Source organism: Dipodomys spectabilis, unplaced genomic scaffold, assembly GCF_019054845.1.
Source record: "Dipodomys spectabilis isolate Male_0828 unplaced genomic scaffold, ASM1905484v1 ptg000095l, whole genome shotgun sequence".
In the NCBI taxonomy this organism is placed as follows: domain Eukaryota; kingdom Metazoa; phylum Chordata; class Mammalia; order Rodentia; family Heteromyidae; genus Dipodomys; species Dipodomys spectabilis.
In genome coordinates, this window is record NW_024870772.1 from 29246090 (window position 1) to 29256798 (window position 10709).

Genomic DNA, 10709 nt, shown 5'->3' on the forward strand with positions numbered 1-10709 from the left:
TTACAACTTTGGTGGGGAGGAGGAGGATTGGGTGGAGGGGTAGGGAGAGGATTGGAAGGGATGGGAAGGGGAAACAAAGGAGGAGGCTACAATGCTTGATAAGCAATGTACTCATTATCTTGCCCATGTAATTGTAACCCCTCTGTACAGTATTTTCACAATAAAAAAAACTATTATGACTAGAACTGAGGTACTCAGGTGGTCTCACCCATGTAGATGGGAAGGGGGTTGTCACCTGGTATCATGTGTGCTGCTGGAGTGCTTTCAGTGTCATCCAGCAAGAAGCTCTCATGGTTATCTGATAGATCCGGAATGCTGAGCACTCTTCCAGCCACAGGCTTGGTTGTTTTTTTGCCACTGATCCACCGACCACTGACCAGAAGACATATCATTGTCCAGCCTCTTGGTGCTGCTTTCACATCACAGCTTGTCATCTGACGTTCCTGGAACTTGGGTACTCATTCCACTGTGGAATATGTTCTTTGTTTCCTAGGAGACCCTTAGATTTGCTTTGCTTTGTTTCTCTCTCTCTCTCTTTTATGTGTCTGTCTATCTATCTATCTATCTATCTATCTGAGAACACTATTGTAAGGCTCACAGTAGAAGTGGGATTGTTTCTTAGCTAGGTCTATCACCTTGATTACCTTGTGATGATGGTTTCACTAAATCCTTCTAGGGGAGGTCTCATGGGAGCTCTAAACCCCTAGTTTCTGCTGTCATATTTAGATGTCCATGGTTTTCAACCATCTGCCTACTCCAGGCTGCTGGTGCTCTTCTTTTACTCTTAGAATTTGTTTTCTCAATAGTGGGGATTGAACTCAGTCCTGAGTGCTGTGCCTGAGCTTATTTTGCTCAAGGCTAGCACTCTAACTATTTAAGCCACCATTTCACTTCTGGTTTTCTAATGGTCTATTGGTTTCATGAACTTTACTCCTGGCTATGAAACAGGATCCTCAGAATTCATCCTCCTGGGTGGCTGGGATTACAGTTGTGACCCACCAGTGCCCAGTCCTCTTAGAATTCTTGGTTCTCCTTTAATGAAATTACTTTTCTCCTTGAGAGTCTCATGGAGGAAGTTCTACTCCACCATTTTGCCAACAAATCCATTCTGTCATTTCCTCTCTGCTTTCTGAGGAGCTGGGATTATGGATGGGCAGGTGCCACCACAATCCACTTGTTTTGAGAGATGGTCTTGTTAAGTTTGGGCTACCTTCATGCACTACCCTCCTGATCTCCATGTCTTGAATATAGAGGGAGGGTTATTTTGAGTCAGAAATATGCCAGATCTTTTGATGGAGGGAATGGGAGAGAAACTGGACAGAAAACCAAGTATGAGATATGTTACAGAAGAGTATTATGTAGGAATGACCACTGTATGTATGACTTCTGCTGTAGTACATTCCTTCCCCATGAGATTCTTATTTCCAATTAACCATCAGAAATTAGGAAGTGGAGCTGTGGCCTAAGTGGTAGAATGCCAGTCCCGAAGCAAACACAAGGGATATCACCCAAGCCTGGGTTTAAACTCAAGGAACTGCACAAAAAGAGGGGGAAAATATGCAATGTAATCACAAAATAACATGTTGATATGCAATGTAATCACAAAATAACATGTTGCATTGAAATCTCATTCTACAAATGAAAGGTGGGAGTGTGGGGGTGTGTCTGAGTAGCCAGGATTATAGGCTGACCCATTGGTACTCTGGAGAAGTTTTTATTTTTGCTGGGTCTTATGCTTACACTCAGGTCCAATGGGCTGTCCTTGAGATTTTTTTCTTAAGGCTAGCACTCTACCACTTGAGCCACATTTATCCTTTGGCTTTTCTGGTGTTTAACTGGAGAAATGATTCTCTGAGAGTCTTTCCCAGGCTGACTTTGTGGTGGGATCTTCAAATCTCAGCCTCTGGTTAGCTAGGATTACATGCATGAGCCTCCAGAACTTGGGTGTATCTTGAAGATTTAATAGTAAGTAAATAAAGTTTTTAAAAGCTGGGCACTGCTAGTAATCCTGACAACTAAAGAGGCTGAGATCTGAGGCTCACCATTTAAATCCAGCCTAGGGAAGGGAAGCCTGAGTCTCTTATTGTCAATTAATCATCAACAAACCTGGCAGTAGAGTTGTGTTTCAAGTGGTAGAGCGTTGCCTTAGTTAAAACTTAAGAACAACACCCAGGCCCTGCGTTTAATCCTAGTACCTGTGCGTGGATGCACGGGTGCACATGCGCGTGTGTGCACGCACACATATGTGCACACACATGCGCACGCACACACATACACACACACAAACACACAGATGGATGCCAGTAACAAATTCTGCTGTATGAATTATCCCAAGACTGACCCAGTTCCACCCCAGGGACTAAAGCCTAACTGACAAGAGGATTCTTTCCCTCTCTGTCCATTCACCTGGGTAAATGAAGCCAGTTTGTTCCAGGCCTCAGGGGTGGGATTCTGCTACAACAAACCAATTACAATGGCTGTTTGTGATTGGCTAATTGTAAGAAAGTCTTCATTAAACAGCCAGTGAGGAGTGTCAATGGTAGGAGCTGCATTCTGCTGAGGGATGGGGGGCTGTTTCATTCTGAAGGTGTCAATTTTGTTCAGTTTCTGCTGCCCTGTTGTTGCCAGGTTACAACTGGGATTTGAATTCAGAGCATGGGTGCTGTGTATATCTTAACTTGTTTGCTTAAAGCTCGTCTCCAACTTGAGCTACAGATCTGCTTTTGCCATTTTTGTTGTCTAGACTCTCATAGACTTAGCTGTGCAGGCTGGTTTGTTTCAAGCCTGGTTCCATAGCTTTTGGTGTCCAGTGAGTGTCAGGATCATTAGTGAGGACATTGGAATACATAGGGAGTGGGAGACGTGGTGAGTGCTGAGGATCCTGTGGGGACTAGGATCAGGAGTAGAAAGGTGTGGGGGGAGGCTATTGGAATTGAAAGCTGCCTCACATCTGGTGTGGTGTGGGCGAGGGGATGTTGGAACTGGAAGTTCCATGGCTCTTACCTTGGCCTATTGTAGGCCTGACCATGTGTTCATCCATTCTCAAGGAAGTTTTGTGGGGAGAAGCTGTGGGGGTGTAGTGCCCCTGTCCTCTGACTTTTCTCCTATGAGGCTTTCAGGTTCAAGTGAAACAGGGTTTAAATCCCACGTCCTGTCCCATTCTGAGTGCTATCAACATAAATACCTGAATTTCCCCTTAACACTCATATTGTCAAACACATTAGTAATGGGGATCCATATGCACACGTGATTGGTGTTGGAGAGGAAAACTGCTGTCCTCTCTGACATGTTATGGGTTTCAGATGGTTTCTTTTTTTTCTTTTTGTCGGTCATGGGGCTGGAACACTGAGCCTAGGCACTGTCCCTGAGCTCTTCAGCTCAAAGTGAGTTCTCTACCACTTGAGCCACAGCACCACTTCAGGTTTTCTGCTGGTTAATTGGAGATAAGAGTCTCAAGGACTTTTCTGCTTGAGCTGGCTTTGATCTGAGATCCTCAGAGCTCAGCCTCCTGAGTAGCTAGAGGCATTAGCCACTGGTGCCTGGCTCAGGCAGGCTATTGTTTGATGTTTCTGGGGAGGGGGAGGGTAGTGAAGAGGTGTGCAGCATGTGTGCTAAATATGGGGTCTGGAAAGTGTCCCTGACATTTTTGCTGAAGGCTGTATGGCATTATGTGCCACACTACCATGTCCACTTTTTTTGGTGGTTAATTGCAAATAAGTCTCACTGACTTTCATGCCAGGTCTGGCATTGAACTGGGATCTTCAAATCTCACCCCCCTGATTAGAGTAGAAAGTGTTACAGGCCACCTGAACCCCAGCACCAGGACTGATGTCGAATTTCTTTTCAGTTTGTAAAATTGTTAATATAAAGGCGATATTCAGAGGGATTAGCAGTTTATTGATCAGTAAATGGTCTGTGTTCATCAAGAGAATCAGCATTAGATGTGGCCCTGGTCTCATGCTCTCTACCAAGACTCTTCATATATTCATTGTAGAGGAAGGGGAGGGAAAGTAGTTCAGTGGGGACTGTAGCAAGGACAGTCCTAAGATACAACTGTCTTAAGAAAGGTGAGTGCTGGGCTGGGAAGGTGGCTCAGTGGTAGAGCACTTGCGTTGCATGCCTGAGGCCCTGGGTTTGATTCCTCAGCACCACATAAGCAAAAAGAAAAAAAGCCGGAAGTGGTGCTGTGGTTCAAGTGATAGAGCGCTAGCCTTGAGCTGAAGAGCTGAGGGACAGCGCCCAGGCCCAGAGTTCAGGCCCCCCCGACTGGACCCCCCCCAAATCAAAAGAAAGAAAGAAAGAAAGAAAGAAAGAAAGAAAGAAAGAAAGAAAGAAAGAAAGAAAGAAAGAAAGAAAGAAAGAAAGGTGAGTGCTTTAGGTTAAATCCCTTTCTACCATTCCAAACTCTGGAAAAGCATAAGAAACAAAGGGTAGGAGACAGTGCTGTCATATAATGTCTACTTCCTGTTGATGTGGGGTGACCAGGGGAGAAGGGGTCTTAATGCTCTCAGAGTCAGTCTTAAAGTTTTGAGGAGAAAACATGGAAATCTACAATGACAAAAGATTTAAGAATAGTTATGTTGGAAGTTTGAAACAACAGCTGAATAAACAATTTAGTTATTTTCAGTTGCACAGTAAACAAGATTGACAGGTTTGTAGATGCCACTAGGTCTTTTGGTTAGCATAGGGAACACAGAGATGCAGGCTTGCCTGGTGTTTTGTCCAGTTTTGTCCAAGGTAGCTACTATATTTGGGGAACAGAGATATTAGTAACAGTAGTTTTACATCAGTGTTTTATTTTTTACATTAGGAAAAATCTTTAGCTCTGTTTTTAAAGCATAGGCAATTACATGCCAGTTTGACCAATTTATAGCCTCTTTCATAAAATTGAACACTTATACTATCTATTACTTTCTCACAACAGGGGCTACTTACTTAAATGTTCTATAGTTTCCATTTCTACTTTTGTCCATTTTGTGACAAACATTTAAGTCAATTTTTATGCCCTAAATCCTTTCTTATCTAAAGGAAACCAATTTTGTATTTCCTCGATTCTTTTTTCAATGCCTTTCTTTATACTGTTTTATAAGGTTTAGCTTAAATGCTATTCCATCCATGGTACTGCATTCACTCTTTTCTGGTGTCATCTGGAAATGGAAAACGAAGTTGGTAAGTTTAATTGAGCCTTCCATCCCCAAAAGCACATTGTCATTTTGATGTCTGTGTGCATCACTTGGTTAGCATGCAAAAGCTCCAGTGCCTGTAAACACTCTGCATACAGCAGCCACCTGTGCTTCCTGCGTGCAGATTTCTGTTACACCACCAGCAAGTGACATACCATCACTACAAACAACTCATCTCTTTAATTCTTGCAGTCCCAAAATATCATTCATGATCAATTCCATCTTTGCCTGTTTCTGTCAAGAAAACTGCTTGATAGAACCTCCTGTCTTAGTGCTACATCAGTAGCAGTGACACCTGTGCCAGAAGACCCTTGTCTAAAATTTTCATCTTATGTATTTTTTCCTTAGTGTCTCATATACTTACTGTAGTTCTTAATTTTTCCATAATCTCTGCTGATATCTTGATCTTTTGTTTACTTGAAGACATGGCATTTCTGTCAACATTAGAATCACCACCTGGTGCAGGAATAGAATTAATCACAGACTGCATGTAACTTGATTTTGCATGACTACAATGACATGTGGAGCAGCCTCTTCATCCTTATCTTCTCTGTTGTTAGTGGTGATGTTTCTGATCCTTTGGTATGCAGTGTTGGTACCTGAAAAGAAGCCGTCTTAGCAAGAGTAAAATTCAGATTTTTCTGCTTTACTGTGTTAGAGTTATAGAGCTTGAAGACATTCAGCATAGCCTAAAGGTTCTTCTTCTCTACTTTTGTGATATTTGAAGTCTGAATTGACCAAGCCTGCTGTTGTGGCATGCCAGTAAATTCTCCAGTAACAACATCAAAACCCACATGGATAGTGCACTCAAATCAGACAGAGGAGAAATCTCTGGTGGTTCCTTTTCTTTCTTTTCTTCCTTTATCAGTGCTTGAGAAGTAAGAATATTATTTTATTCCTAATTTTTCTCTCTCACCCCCCAGTCCAAATAGAGAAACAATTTTCAAGATGTAACTGATAAAGGATCTTTGCTCTGGTGTTAAAAATGGTAACTGCTAATCTTCATGTGGGATTGTGCTGGAAACTTGTCTTCCATTTCTCCATTGTCAGACATTAGTCAAAATTATGAAAAGGTCATAAAATCCAGCTTTCATACTGCTTGATAGGCCAAAGACACTGAACAAATAAACGGCTTACAATTGATGGGGAAGGATTTTTTAGGCCTTGGAGTTTGATACAATTCTGGGTGTCATGAGGAAAGCAGGTCACACGTGAAGAAAGGTCTCTGGTCCCAGCCCTTGTGAGGAGTTGCCAAAGGGTTGGGAAGTTGCTACATGTAGAGAACTCTGCAGCTAAGCTGTGAAACCTGGAAAAAAGTTTGAGTGGTAAGAACGCTACCTCAACAGCACTGGGTTCACTGAGCACTGGCCATGAAAGGGTTAAAATAGACAGATCTGGAGAGGGTCAGAGACTGGATTGCTGCTCCCTCCACTTCATTTACTTGGGCTGGCAGGTGTGCCAGGGATTTTGAGGACCTTGGACCAAATAGATGGAACTGTGTCTGGGCTTTCCCTGGGCTACAGTCTTCTGTCTCAATAGAATAAGGGAACCAATGTCTCTCACAAACTCTATTTTAGCTCAGATTTTAATATTAATAAAGATGCTTTGTTTTTGCATGTGTCCATGGTAATTTTCCTTGTGTGAATTCAAATATACTTGCTCGTGGAAGGTTGGGGCTCAAGTTCAGGAGAGCTCAAGCATGGGAGGCTGGTCTCCCCCTTTTCTGTCTGTATCTCTGTGTTATCGAATTTTCTTCTGCCTGGTATCCCATCATGCTGCCTCAGGCTGTAGTTAGGATCAGCTGCAAGCCAGCAAGAGGGCCTGAAGAGGAGCACAGAACAATTGGGACAGCAGCGATAGCCCTGAGGTCTAGCTAGGAGACGGCCAGCCACAAAGTGGAAGCCGAACAGCCCCTGCTGCAAGTGGCTACAATGCTGGGGGTCGGCAGTGTCTGGATGTTGATTCTTAAGGGAAAGGCTGATAAACATTTGACTGTGACTGGGTTATGGGAGTACTGATAGGAGGGAACTCCAGAAATAAAGCACCTAAATGGTTAGAGAGAAACAAGGTTCGTTTTCTAAAGAAGGCAAAAATAGAATAGAATTGGAGAGGAAGGATGAGGGAGGAAAACAAAATTAGCTGTTACACTAGAAATCCTTTGTGCACTCAGAGTACTGGGGTAATGTTTCTTGCTTTTTCTCCAAAAGCTAGCACTCTACTCCTTGAGCTATACTTCTGCCTCCAGCTTTTTGCTGTTGAATTGGATATGAGTCTTATAGTGGCCCAGGGTGGCTTTGAACCTTTATCCTAAGATTTGAACAGATTCCAAAATTTGTAGAGATGGTGCTAAGCCTGAGTGGTGTCAGAATTGAATTTTAGGACACAAATTTGGTGTAGAATAACTCTTTGGTGTCTAAAATAGCATAATGGTTGTCAAAAGGCATGGCAAACTCATACAGCACAGATTATCCCCTTCAAAGAGCAAACAAATGATGGAGCAAAAGCTTGAACAGAAATCTTAAAGGACAGCATCTAGGCCCTAAGGTCAAAGCCAATACTATTACCCCTCCCCCCAAGAGAATATACAAAGTGTCTTGGGACAGAGAGCCTAAAATGCCCTGGAATTTGATAACCAAGAGGAGTGTCTTATATTCTGTCTATAAACTGCTTTCAAACCTTGTCTGCATGCATGGAAATGAACAGTACTAGAGTAATACTTCTCTGTAGCTAGCAGCTTGGCACCCATACCTCATCCCCGTAACCCTTGTTACTCAAGAGGCTAAGCTCTGATTATCTCAGTTTGAAGCTATCCTGGGCATGAAAGTCTCCAGTTAATCACCAAAAAGCCAGGAGTGGAGCTGTCTTCAAGTAGTAGAATGCCAGCCTTGTAAACAAACAGTTTCACTGACAGCACTAAGCCCTGAGTTGGAGTCCTAGTATAGGTAAAGGGTGTAGAGACAGGAGTTGTTCCTAGATAGAGAAAGCATGTTATAGACTGGCCCCTTCAGTGGATGGAGACTATACTGGGATGAATTCAAAATTTAAGCCCAAGTGGTGTGAGAAGTGTATTGTCGGGTGATTGAGAACTAAGTGGTATTCCAAATATTAGTTGTCACAAGTGTTTATAGAAGACAAATGGACAACAAGTCATAGCAGTTCAAGGTTCTGCGAAGTGTTTCATGTCTGGTTGATTTTAGGCCTATAGAGAAATGTTTCCTAATGGTCGGAGTGGAATAAAAGGCTGTGTGGAAGAGCCAGAATTCCATCTCCTGGATGCTAAATTTTTCCTTGCTCTCTGCATGGAATGAGTTATGTTGTGCTGTTCCAGCCCTGGCTTGTGGTCTCTAAGACATTTATCCCTTGGATAAAGTGTTAGTTTCCTTCATACCATGGTCCAATTAGGCTGCTTCTCTGAGCTCCTTTCCTTTTTAATATCTTTTTTCTGTCAGTGTATGTCGTTGTTTCTTTATACGTGTGTACCACTTCTGGGGATTCAACTCAAGACCTGGTCCTAGTTTCTGAGCTTTTTTGCTCTAGGCTAGTGTTCTACCACCCAAACAATAGCTCCATTTCACCAAATTTTAATGGTTAATTGGACATAAGGGCCTCAAGGAATTTGTATCCTGCCAGAATGGCTTCAGATCCTCAGCTTCTTGAGTAAGTAGGATTATAGATATGAGCCACTGCTACCCAACTGAAATACCCTGTTGCATATGCATTCTCTTATGATGTGAGTAGAGGAGGGAGATTTTCTTATTCAGGACTTGAGTGTATAGGATAAAACAAACAGATTTCTTGAAATCAATTATTTATTTCAAACTAAATTTACACAAGACTATAAACATCTGTGGAATCAGTGTGTAGGTGGATACTAGGCAATGCTCACTTTGGTGTGTCTTTCTAATGTAATCTTTCTCTGTATACAGATTAGCCAGAGGATGAACTACTTATACATTATGTATATATTTTTTGAAAAATAAATGCTGTTTTTGTTGTGTCCTCTACCAATTTGGCTATCAGAGTAATACTGGCTTCATAGAATGAATGGCAGAGTTCCTTCCTTTTCCACTTTTGGAACATTCTTGATATTTCTTTAAAGATTTGGGAGAATTCCATAGTGAATATATTCAGTCCTGGGCTTTTCATTACCACGAGAATGTCACTTTTAGAACTATTATGACCAGAACTGAGAGGCTCAGGTGCTCTCCCTGCAGGATTCAGTTCTATCAGATTTCATCATGGAGACAGGAAGGGGTAGGGGGTATTACCTGATACCATATGTGCTGCTGGAGTGCTTTCAGTCCCATCTAGCAGCAAACACCTATGGTCAGCAGATAGATCTTGAATGCTGATCACTCTCCCAGCCACAGGCTTGGTTGTTTTATCTCCACTGATCCTCAGTCCATGGACCAGAAAGCACATCACTGTCCAGCATCTTGGTGCTCCTTTCATTTCTCAGCTTGTCATCTGGAGTTCCTGGAGCCTGGGTACTAATTCCACTATGGGATCTTTCTTTGTTTCTTAGGAAAACCCTAGATTGATTGATTGATTGATTTATAGAATAGCTGGGGACAAAACTCAAGGCCTTATACTTGGTAGGGATTGCTCTTCTACTGAGCTTGATTGCCAAATCCTTAAGAATCCCTTAAGCAATGAAATGAAACTGCTCACACAGTGTAGGCTGGGGCCTCCAACTTAGTGTCACTGGAGGTTTCACCTCAACTAAGTCAAGACTTCTTTCCTACTGCCTCTGGAGGCCATCTTCCACCTGGACAGTACATGTACACTTTGACAGAGTGTGCCAGACTCAGAGCTATAGCTATTCTTTTCTTGTTTTTCTACTTTTTAAGGCCAGTCTTGGGACTTAGGCTTAAGTACACTGTCCCTTAGGTTTTTCACTCAAAGCTGTTACTCTCTGCCACTTGAGCCTCCCACCTCTACTTCCAGATGTTTGCTAGTTAATTGGAGATCAGAGTCTCATGGACTGGTCTGTCTGGCTTACCTTTGAACCATGGTCCTCACTTCTCTGCCTCTTGAGCAGCTAGGATTATAGATGTGAGATACTGGCCCCAGTCCCATGAATGTCTTTGAGCCATCTCCCTTTTGTCTCCTGTGCTGAGGTCTTTAAAGACACATTGAAGTAATACTGCTCCTTATTTTCAAAGGCCCAAGAATTTAAGTTTCACATAGAAGGCCCTCTTCCAAGATGGTCCTTTCTTCAGATGTTGAGATATGTGATATGGTTGTAAAGACTGTCCTTTCCCTTGCAGGTATGTCATATCCCATGCTAGTACCCTGCCAGATAAAAACACTGTATGTACTAAGGCTTACAGCAGAAGTGGTGGTTTCTTAGCTAGGTGTATCACCTTGATTACCTTGTGATTCTGGCTTCACCACCCCCCTCCTGGGGAGCCAGTTCTGGAGCTTCACACTCTGAGTTTCTACTGTCACGTTTGGATGTTTTTCCTTGGTCCTATCTGCCTTTCACTGGTTTGTTCTCAGATTTCTTTTTTTTCAGTCAGTAAT

At 42.6% G+C, this 10709-nt stretch overlaps 1 pseudogene; it reads right to left on the reverse strand.

Annotated features, from left to right (window-relative positions):
- Positions 1–5060: 5060 nt before the first annotated feature.
- LOC122112646 lies at positions 5061–6237 on the reverse strand (annotated as a pseudogene).
- Between the last annotated feature and the right edge of the window lie 4472 nt (positions 6238–10709).